The 10,833-nt window shown below is 37.4% G+C and overlaps 1 long non-coding RNA gene across 1 annotated transcript; it reads left to right on the top strand.

The window, feature by feature from the left end:
- Nucleotides 1–2,100: 2,100 nt before the first annotated feature.
- Nucleotides 2,101–7,331, top strand: LOC139707464 (uncharacterized). The gene is made up of 4 exons (XR_011709030.1): nt 2,101–2,261; nt 3,097–3,132; nt 5,963–6,068; nt 7,178–7,331. It is a non-coding gene; the product is annotated as an uncharacterized lncRNA (long non-coding RNA).
- Nucleotides 7,332–10,833: the final 3,502 nt, after the last annotated feature.

Below are 10,833 nucleotides of genomic sequence, written 5' to 3'. Positions count from 1 at the left end.
ATTTTCATTTCCCTGATGGCTCATGATATTGAGCATTTTTTCCATATATTGTTTAGCCATATTTTTAAAAGAGACTTCTACATTTACTGTCTTCACTTTTCTCACCTTACACTTATAACCTAACTTGTTGCATTGGACTTTACTAAATCATTTTTCTAAGGACCCTACTCAAAACTTGTGGACTGAATCCATCATCTGCTCTCACTCTTTATTGACTTATCGCTAGTGTTCAATGTCACTGGTTATTCCCTTCTTGAAAGGTTCACTTCTAGCTCCATAGCTCCATCTCTCCTTTTCTCTTCCCAACAATCCAGCCACTCCTCTTCCTCTCTTTTATGCTTCTTTTCCATGGCCCAGTCCCTTACACAGTGGTGTTTTGGGGATTCTATTCTAGGTTCTTTCTGGAATCTCAGGTAATAACAAAGACTCCATTATCCTCTATATGCATCTGCTTTCCAGATCTCTATCTCTATTCCAGATCTCTGAGACATGCAGAGCTAGCTGCCTCTTACAGATTGTCACTTGGATAAGGAACTAAACTTTATAAGTTCAAAAGTGTAAATTAGTGTCTCCTACCAAACACTTACTACCAAGATTCCTCTCTTGCTTAAGCCTAAAACTTAGACTCACTTTTTGGATGTACCTCCTTCCTAAGTCTCCACATCTGGTCAATCATCTATTGACTCTGATATCATCAAAATCCAATTATTTCAACTGTAACGACCTTCACTAAGTCTGCCTTAATTTCTGGCCTGGATCACTGTGCTGGCCTCCCTGACTTCAGTCTTGCTCATTGAAGCCAGAGTGATCTTTCTAAAAATCTAATCTGTCTCTGTCTCCCTGGCTGAAAGCACGTCAATAACTATCCATTGCCTGAGAGTCAATTCAATCTCTGAACCAAGCAACCATGTTATTTTTGTAGTCATTTGTACCTGCCACAGAGCTGATTTTTTAAAAATCAAGGAATTTTGTGAGTGGTTCTTAAATTTGGGGTAGCTAAAATCAGCCATAATGAGAATATTCACATCATGGAAATCAGTAGATAGCCCCAGAGTTGTTTATTGACACACCTAATCTACCCAGCTTCATCTCTTAACACTCCCAGCTGGAGCTCTGCTCTCTAGCCATACAGAATTTCTACTGTTAATCATCCCTGCGCCCTGATACCACCACTGCCTCTGGAGGAAATCTCCTTTCTCTGATGGCTGTCTCTTACTCCATCCTTTGGGTCTTATGATAGCAGTCACCTTCTCAAAGAGACCTTTCCTGATGCCTGTTATCCTAATACATAATACTTGTGGGTTCATTTGTCTGAAACACTAGTCTGTAAGTTCCATAAGACCAAGGTGCTGCCTCATACATCTACTGCTTATCACAGTACCTGGCACATGGCAGGTAGTCAATATAAGAAGATATGGAATAGAAACCTTCCAAGCCACTAAAATTACTGCTGGCCAAATGCTTCTTTATAATATTCACAGCTTTTCTCCCAATGTCATATTAACATTCATAAATTTTCCAGAAACTTACAAATAATGCTGTCTGGAAAGTTTGCCTGCTAATCTCCATAAATAGCTAGTACAAGACTCTTTTTTCAGGAAACAACAATTAAAAATGGATCCCAAACTGCTGTTAGTCAGCCCCTCCCCCTGAAAGTTTCCATCACCCTCAAGCCTTGGGAGCTGGGGCTTCTCCACTAAAAACTTTCACTTCCTAAGGTTCCACAAAAAGCTCAGCTTATTTTTCAGTGTTTTGTTTTTAAGTTGTGATTTCTCCATGACCACCACTGAGATTCATTTGACCTTTTCTCATGATTCCAAAACAGCAGCCAAGAAATAGGGTTTGGAAATTGAATCCGGACAAAGGTTATGGACCTGAGACCTCTCCTGGTGCTATTCTGGCCATTCAGTTGCACTGTAGATTGTTAAAGCTCCATTTTAAGTGAAGCAAGTTTTATCCAGCAAAAAATACCCCCCACCACCACCAATGAAATGATATTCATCTGGAAGTGTAATTGCTCCCAAGTGACCTTATCTCTTGAATTTCTTAGGTTGCGACTATTGTCTGTAGCACCCTAATAAAACCTTGCCTATCAACGACTTCTTTGGAGCTCCCAGAGGTTTCACTGTGTATTGGTTGCTTGAGTGGGATTTGAAACTCCCTCAACGGCAAGAGTCCTCGCCATTGGACCAGGACTGTGTGTTTTCTGCTATCATAGAAATGGTTTATTTCAACCATTAAGAAAAATCAACTAAATCAAGGTAAAGGATTTTTAAATGGAATCACAGTAGAATTCTTTTGGGTCTCACTTCTTTGACTCGACACTCTCTGTGAAATTCAGCCATGCTGTTGCACTAGTAATAGCTGGCTCTTTTTCATAGTTTTATAATACTCTGCGGTTAACATTTGGGTTGGTTTCAATATTTGGTTATTATGAATAAAGATACTGTAGACAAACTTGTTTATGTTTGGGGTGAACATATTTCTCCTGAAATTTCATTTAGAAATTGAAATTTCTGGATCATAGAGAAGGCTGTGTTTTTAATCTTTAGCTAAGTTTTAAAAGTGGAGATAGGAGGAAGAGAACTTACCTTCTACTGGTGTCTAATGTATTACTTGACATTCTTAGTGACTACAGTTACCATTGGCCAAGTTGAGCAGATAAGTTTCTAGTAAAACCTCAGGGAGAAAATGGACAAGATCAGAGGACACTTGAACCACTTCACTAATATATTGTATGTGGGCCAATGAGACATATTTATGTAATTTACTTGAGCTTCTCAGGAAATGCCAGAGTTCTAAATATTCTGGTCATTAAAAATTCTTGGAAAGATTGGAGAGCCCAGATTACAGCCTGCTATAAGACTTTTGGTACAACATGCAGCTGTCTACGGACTCCATCTAATTACTGAGGGATGTTTTTCACAGCGAAGTAAACAATGTTGTTGTCTAGCTTAACCTTTCCATCAGCCATTGTGGGATCTGAAGGATCCACTTGGGAATTGTCAGTGAAAACAAAAAGATGTTCACCTGTTATTGCATCCTCAGCACCCATTTTCAAATAAAAAGTCTCTTGTCTCTTTGGGTATTTCCTAGGTTTGAATGGAGAATAAATCTGGTGCCAAATACAAGGTAATCAAAAAAAAATTGTGTCAAGTATGAGTTTAAAAAAAGTGTTTATCCTCTGGGGAAACTGAAGTCTGATCAACTTCCTCCACATTGGAGAACTGTTTCTTCTTCCCTTGAATGCTCTTGGCCCTCTCCCACCTCCCCCCTCCCCACCACACACATGATTTGTGTTGACTTTTTCTGTCCCAGTCTTTTTTTGCAAGTCACTTTTTTTCTGTAAAACCCCTTTGATAATGCAGATCTCTGACTACCTTCTTTTCACATTCCACTGGCCTTAGATCAATTGTACAAAGGTTATCTTGGGGTTTTGTCTAGACTTAAAAAAAAAAAAAAAATCCCGGGAATAGTTCCAGGCTTTTTGACTAACTGGGCAGTTCTGGAAATTAAGACTGCTTTTGCCATTCTTCAATTGAGTTACCATATCGTTATTGGACCTTTATATCAGGGCGTGCTGCTGAGAGTTTCTACAAACACAGGATGCTACGGCCTGGGTTCTCATGATAGTGTCCATTCTGATGTCATTTCACCCTCGTTTATAAACCTTTATTTAGATTTCTTATAAATGAATGAAAAACGTTAGACCTTTTCTAAAATATTCTACCAATCTCTTATCACAAAGACCAGTGTGGCCCTCACATCTTGTCCTTTCTGATGGTCTTAACTTCTGCTAGTAATTAAACTTTACCTCAAAGGATCAGAGCAGGTTATTATGTATACTATGTAGGTAACCACTCTTCAAATTCATTCCTAGGTTCAACTCTACATTCACAATTCCTCAAACCAGAGTGACTATATTAATTTTTTTGTTCAAACTAATCAGGAGTATGAAACTACATGAGACACCCAAGTGAATGAGAGTGATCAGCATGTCAATGACAGACCAAGGTCAACTCTACCTTGTTGAGAGGGGGAACAGAAGTTTCTTCTTGCTAAGTGGCCTTTCACATACCTTTCGACTAGAAAAGAAGGCATTTGTTCCCTGGGAGTCCCACAAGCCAAACAGGTCACATGGGTTAACTGAAAATTCATGATTATGGGAGACTAATGAAACAACCCTTCCTAACCAGTCTGGGAAATTCCTAACCCATGGATGTTATGGACTTTACAGACCTGCATCTAAGCCAAGGGAAGTTCCTTGAGGGATAACTGGAAGGAACTGAGCAGTTGAGTTTAAAAGACTTTCCTGTCTTGGATAATTATTGGTTCAACTCATGGCTGCATTTTCTCAGTTGAGCCTTCCTGCACTCTCCAGCCTCACCATGTCTGTCTCATAAAGTATTTAAAGCAGTTTGTTAATAATTTACTCATCTGCTTCTGTGTTAATGTTTAGCAGCTGCTCTCTGGATGGGATTTCTCCTGGGTAGTTATTCTGTTCTTTTGCTGGTTCTGATCCTGCTTGGTCTGCTTCCCCTTCTCACATTTCCAGAAACTCCTGGCAGTGTGTGTTTGGTTGCCTCCTAATTTTAAGTCTGCCAACTTTTTTTTTTTTTTTTTTTTTTTTTTTGCCTATTCCTTCTACATAGCATTCAACTCTGGTTTCCAACTCTTATGTGACCTCACTGAATCTGACACATAGGCCAAGATTGACTAAGGCACATAGATTGTCTATATATACTACACCTCTGCATTAAATCCATTAAATGGATCACACTGACCAAAAGTTATGACAAGGATGACTATAAAGCCTATAGATCTAAGCTTTAAATAAAATCAAATAGTATTCAAATGCTTAACCTTGAAAATCAACAAAGAGCCATAGGAGAACCCAAACTTACTTATCTATTTTTTGAAGAATAACATCTAATGATTTATTGATATCTCTGAGGTAAGGATCTATATGGCAAAATCCTTTTCAAATGCTGGATAAGTTTTATAAGATACAAAGCAATTATAAATCTCTGGATTTTCTAACTGTAGAATGAACTTACTATGGTATCAGATAGGTACATTTTACTTATTTCCTGATCAAATTAATCAAAGTTTTTTTTTTTCAATTTTTTTATTTTGGTAAAATGAACATAACATAAATTTTTCATCTTAAATATTTTGTGTGTATTTTAGTGATATCAAATATCTGCATAATGTTGTGTGAATATCACCACCTTCCACATTCAGAATTCTTCATCTTCCCCCACTGAAATAGTATGAATGAAACAATAACTTCCCATTCTCCCTCACCCAGCTCTTGGTGGCTACCATTCTACTTTCTGTCTCTATGATGTGACTCCTCTAGATAGCTCATCTAAGTAGAATCATACCGTATTGGCTTTTTGTGGCTGACTTATTTCACTTAGCATAATGTCTTCAAAGGCCATCCATGTTATAAGACATGTCAGAGTTTTCTTCCTTTTAAGACTGAATAATAGTCCATAATGTATATATCATGTTTTGATTATACTTCATCTATCAAGGATCATTGGGTTACTTCCATGTTTTAGCTATTATGAACAATCCTGCTATGAACATGGATGTACAAATATCTCTTTAAGACCCTGGTTTCAATTCCTTGGGGTATAAGCCTAGTAGTAGGATTGCTGAACAATAAGTAATTTTTAACCTTTTTGAGGAACCTCCACACTGTTCTCCATAACAACTATCCTACTTTACATTTCTGCCAATGGTACATAAAAGTTTCAATTATCCCACACCCCCATCATACTTATTTTTTTTCTTTTAATAGTATCCATTCTAATGTGTGATCAGGATCTTAATTTTAAAAAAGAAACCTTTTGTAAAGGATTGAAATTTTCTGTGTGAGATGAGAATGGTTACTTGATGACTAAATGTCATTCATCTCCTAAGTGGCTATGATCAATTTCTTCTGCCCTTCCAGTGCATGCCACCCATCCACTCCACCCCCAGTAGAGATGGAATTTGTTTCTCCAATACCAGAGTCTGGACTGACCTCTGGCTGCTTCAACCAATAGAATATGGTCAAGGTGAGATTATATTAGTTCTAGCCTGGCTTTGGTAAGAACTTGAAGTTTTCACTTACTACTTCTTGGATCTCTAAGATGCCATGTCAGAGTCCAAATCACTTTGCTGGAAAAAAAGTTCAAGTGGAGAAGCACTAAGTGCTGGACATGTGTGCTGAAGGAGTCATTGTGGACGTTCAGTTCAGCTGAGTTCCGGTAGCTCTGTGGTTACAACTGCATGAGAAATCACTGAAGTCTGCCCAGCTGAGCTCAAGTCAATTCACAAAACTAGAAAAGACAATATTAAAACGTGGTCTTAAGCTATGAAGCATTATTGTGGTTGATTATATAGTAGTACATAGTTGAGACAAGTGAGTCTGAAGGTTCAAGATAAGGCAAGAATCCAAACCAAATACTTCCCACTAATTAATTTTCTATCTGCATTTCCTTATCCACATTCAACTTAATTGGCTTTTCTCCAGTTGTCTTATCTCTAACTTTAGAAATGAAGATTAGGTTGTTACTGTTAAACCTGAGTCTTATAAATGTGTATCTATACTTAAAGTTTGTTTGTAAATTTACTATATAAACACACACAATTCACAAAGCAATTGGCACATCACAACATCAAGCTTGTAGAATTAATGGTGGGGAATCCCAATGGAGATCACCAAATTTTACATATCAATGATTTATTGGGCAACAAGGAGATACCATCTGATACATGCTCTTGTTCTTTTTTCCATAAAAGGTTACTTACAGCATGATAATCTGTTCTCTGGCTTCCTAGAGAAAATATCCTTCATGATAATTTGCTGCATGGCTTCCAGGAGAATTTATCTTCTGCCAAAACTAAAAGACAGATCTAGCACCCAAGTAGCAAAAATACAAAACTTCCTAGATTCATAGTTTGGCTTCAGAACGCCAAATCTCCCTACTTAACCCCTCTGGCTCTATATCTGGAGTTTAGTAACTGCAACTTTGATCTACTCATTGGATCCCAAAGTAGAAAGTGCACTAAAGGGAAAGGAATAGACAAAAACCTACTTTACATTTGAAACATACTAGACATTTTTATATATACTTGTAAGTCATATTCTGAGCCAGTAATTAAGTACCCTTTTTCTCCTCAGTGCTCTGCAACTCAGCAAATGTTTCCAGCATTCATCCAGTTGCTTAATCGACAATCCAAATGACATCCTTGATGCTTCTCTTTCCTTGTACTTTGTAGCTACTCCATGATGGAGTCCTGTCATACTTCTAAAGTCACTTAATTATACAATTTAAATGGGAAAAATCAATCAAAATATTATACTATGTGAATTCTATCTCAATAAATCTATTATTCAAAAGATATCTAGACTCTTCATTTCTCCTCGTTGCCACTACTTCATCCTCATTCAAACCTCTATTTCTCTTGCCTGGATTATTACAACAACTGGTCCCTCTATTTCAGGTCTTGCCCTCTTATGGACAATTTCCACGTAGTAGTCAGAGTGAGCCTCTAAAAACATAATTTCCAACACATTTCTCTTGCTCAAAATCCACCCGAGGATTTTCCATCACAGTGAGAATAAAAGCCCTGGAGATCCCATATGATCTGGCCCCCCTTTCCAACCTCATGTCCTCTACTCTCCACTTACTCCTTTAATCCAACGCAATGACCTTCTTGTGCTTCTTAAAACATGCCAAGTTCATTCTTGCCTCAAGAATAGTCTTGGCATAGTGATTCTCTCTGGGACTTGCTTGCTCCAGATTTTTCAGACCTCTGTTTACTATTCTCTATCAGAGACTTTTCAAGAGTATTCTATATAAAACAGCAGTCCTAACCTCCACATCCCATTTATTCCTCGTCTTTTTCACCTGTTTTATTTTTTTTTCTTTAGAGCACTCATCACTATATGACATTTTTATTTGTTCACAGCAATGTTATTTCCATAAGTGAAGCAGCTCTGTGTCCTGTACTTAAAATTGTACCTGACATATGCTCAGTAAATATTATAGAATGCTGAATGAATGGGAATAATGAATAAGGAATAGGGAATAAATATTATTCAACTCTTCTTTTTGCTTAGTTTACCCACAGACATGCTGTTCATCTCACAGACAGGAACCTAGCATAACATACTCATGCTCTTCTTGGGTCTTACCCCACCCCACAGAGCTCTGGGGTTTGTCAATATCCTAGCCATTCTGCAGAGACACTAGGCACCTTAAACTGATGGGAATTAACATTTTTAAACATACCATAATAAAGGTCTGAAGTTCCCTTTTCCCACTTAAAGGACATTTACCCAAATTCAAAAAAATCCAGATCTCAAAAATATCTGCCTAAAATTATCAGCACTAAATCTCAATAACACATTCTCCAATAACTATTTACTGCATGTGAATATTTGGGCGTCCAGTGCTAGACACTGAATATATAAAAATGAATATCGTATAGTTGCAGGAAAAGTCCCTTCTGCTTCCCTTGGCTGATTGTATACACATATTTTTTTGTTTTCAAAAAGCTAACCTGGTTTTTCAATAATAAATTATTATTGTTTTAATGTCAAAACTGCTCATATTCTCCACTCTGGTAAGAGCTACTCTTAAAATCACTCCTCCTCATGGGAAATTTCTCTTACTGCATGTTCTCCTCCTGCTCTCCCACATGAAACATGCCCATCTTCTTTTCAGAGGTTACTGTCCTCACTGTACTTTTGCTTTCACCCCTTCCAACTACGCATCTGCCCTTCAATCTCTGTAATTTTTATTATCAAGTATCTCCAAAGAACATCTTCATTCCTCACTGAGGTGGTTTTCTTGCTCATCAACAAGATCTCCTACTCTAAGTTCAATGCTGCTTTCTGCCTTCTTATTCTCCTGGTACTTGCCTAAGGTTATTGACACAGTTGACTTCTCTTTCTTCCTTACCAGTTCAGCTGTTTCAGCTTGGTCTACTCTACACTATATTGTTCTCTCCTCCATCCCTGTTCTTCCATCTGTTTCCTGACTTATCTTCCTCTTCCCCCAGCCTCCATCTGGGTGGATGCCAGCACTCTGCCTTTCAGTTGCTATACCCCTTTGGGATTCCCACCTGTACCCATGGCTTCATGTCACCTCTTCACAGGGTCCCACAGGTCTACTTATTCAATCACAACCACAGTCCTAAATCAGTTCCCATAGATCCATATCTCTGCTAAATCTTTCTTTCTGAAATTTCTCAAAGTCCACATAGCTAAGATAAAACATGATTTTCCTATTCCATAAGTCAGTTCTCTTGCTTATTTTTCCAGTTCCATTGATGGTCAAGCATATCTAATCATTTTTTATTTCTTTCTCTCTCTCTCTTCTGCTTCCTACACCAACTTGTTTTCCACAGCTCTTGATTTCTTTTGTAGCTTTCCCATACAAGTTCTGCCTGGTTCACATTTATCCTGCCCTGGTTCTGTCTTCAGCATCTCCTGCCTCAACTCTTTAAGTAGCCCCATAAATATCTTGAGCTTCTCTCCAAATCATTCTTTAATTATCTTCCAACACACCACTGGCTGGCCTGCTAAGCAGACCCTAAATTTTTACTTTGGAATTGAGGGTACTATTATTTCTATACATGCAATTTTATCCTCCACTAAAAATGGACTTTTCGCCTTTTCCTGAGTACACTTAATACTTCTCTATCCACCTTTTCTTCAGTTCCTTCTCACAAAGACTCATTTTTAATGCCCAACCTGAAGGACATATCCTCTATTTTTCAGCCTTCTATGACTAACCCTAGTCACAAGAAATCCCTTATCATTATTATTATTACCTCTAACATGTTGCTTACATCTCACACTAAAAATTTTAGATATTTATGTTTAGCTTACTGCCTCAGCTATATTTTAAATATCTTAGCATTGAAATAACTTATCCTGCAGATTATATTATTATTCTCAACTATTTACTGACTTCCTCATAGAAGAGTTATATTTGTCTGCCACTCAGAGCAGATTTGACTACATGACTGGCTTTGGCCAATAATGAGCAGAAGTGATATATGCTACTTCTTATCCATCATATGTTCCTGTCATCTCTTTTGTCCCCCTGCCACAATATCTGCCACAAATGACTATTACTACTGCCCAGATTCCATAATAAGGAAGAGGAAATGCAGAGTTTTATCTCACTCAACATGGACATAGACACACATGAGAAATAAATCATTATGTCGTAAATTACTGAAATCTGGGGTTGTTTGTTATCGCAGCATAACTTAGCCTAAACTGAATCAACTCCAATTCAACAAATATTCATTCGGTCATTCATTCCACAATACTGAGAACATCCTATCTTCCAGGATTGCTGTGAGTACTATGGAACATACAAAACTTTGTAAAGCAATTGTCTTAGTTTTGCATTAATATCATAAAATATGTTCTTAAGTTGCTTTAATACAAAGCAACATGTCATAAATCTCAGAGAATTGTAAACAAAATGTTACTAGGCTTCAGGAAAGAGAGAAATCACATTATTTTGGAGGAATCCGAAAAAGTTTCAAAAAAGAAATACTTCTTGCACCACATCTAGCACACAATAGTTTTTAAGGATGTATTGAAAAGAGAAACAAATGAATTAATAATAAAACAGAAATAAATGAGCACCCAGTTGTGGTCAACAAAGGCTTTCTGTGTTAATTTCTGTGTTAATGAAATCATTTAATTTGTCACATCAGGGCAAGTGAAATGTTCTAGGGGGAAAGATAATGGGACTAGAGAACTTGTGAGTGGGTAAATTTGCTTTAACTAGATCCCATGGTGAAAGAAAT

The sequence above is a fragment of the Marmota flaviventris genome, chromosome 10 (genome assembly GCF_047511675.1).
Source record: "Marmota flaviventris isolate mMarFla1 chromosome 10, mMarFla1.hap1, whole genome shotgun sequence".
Lineage (NCBI taxonomy): Eukaryota > Metazoa > Chordata > Mammalia > Rodentia > Sciuridae > Marmota > Marmota flaviventris.
Note: the sequence above shows the minus strand (reverse complement) of the source record. Positions and strands in the feature narration are given on the sequence as shown.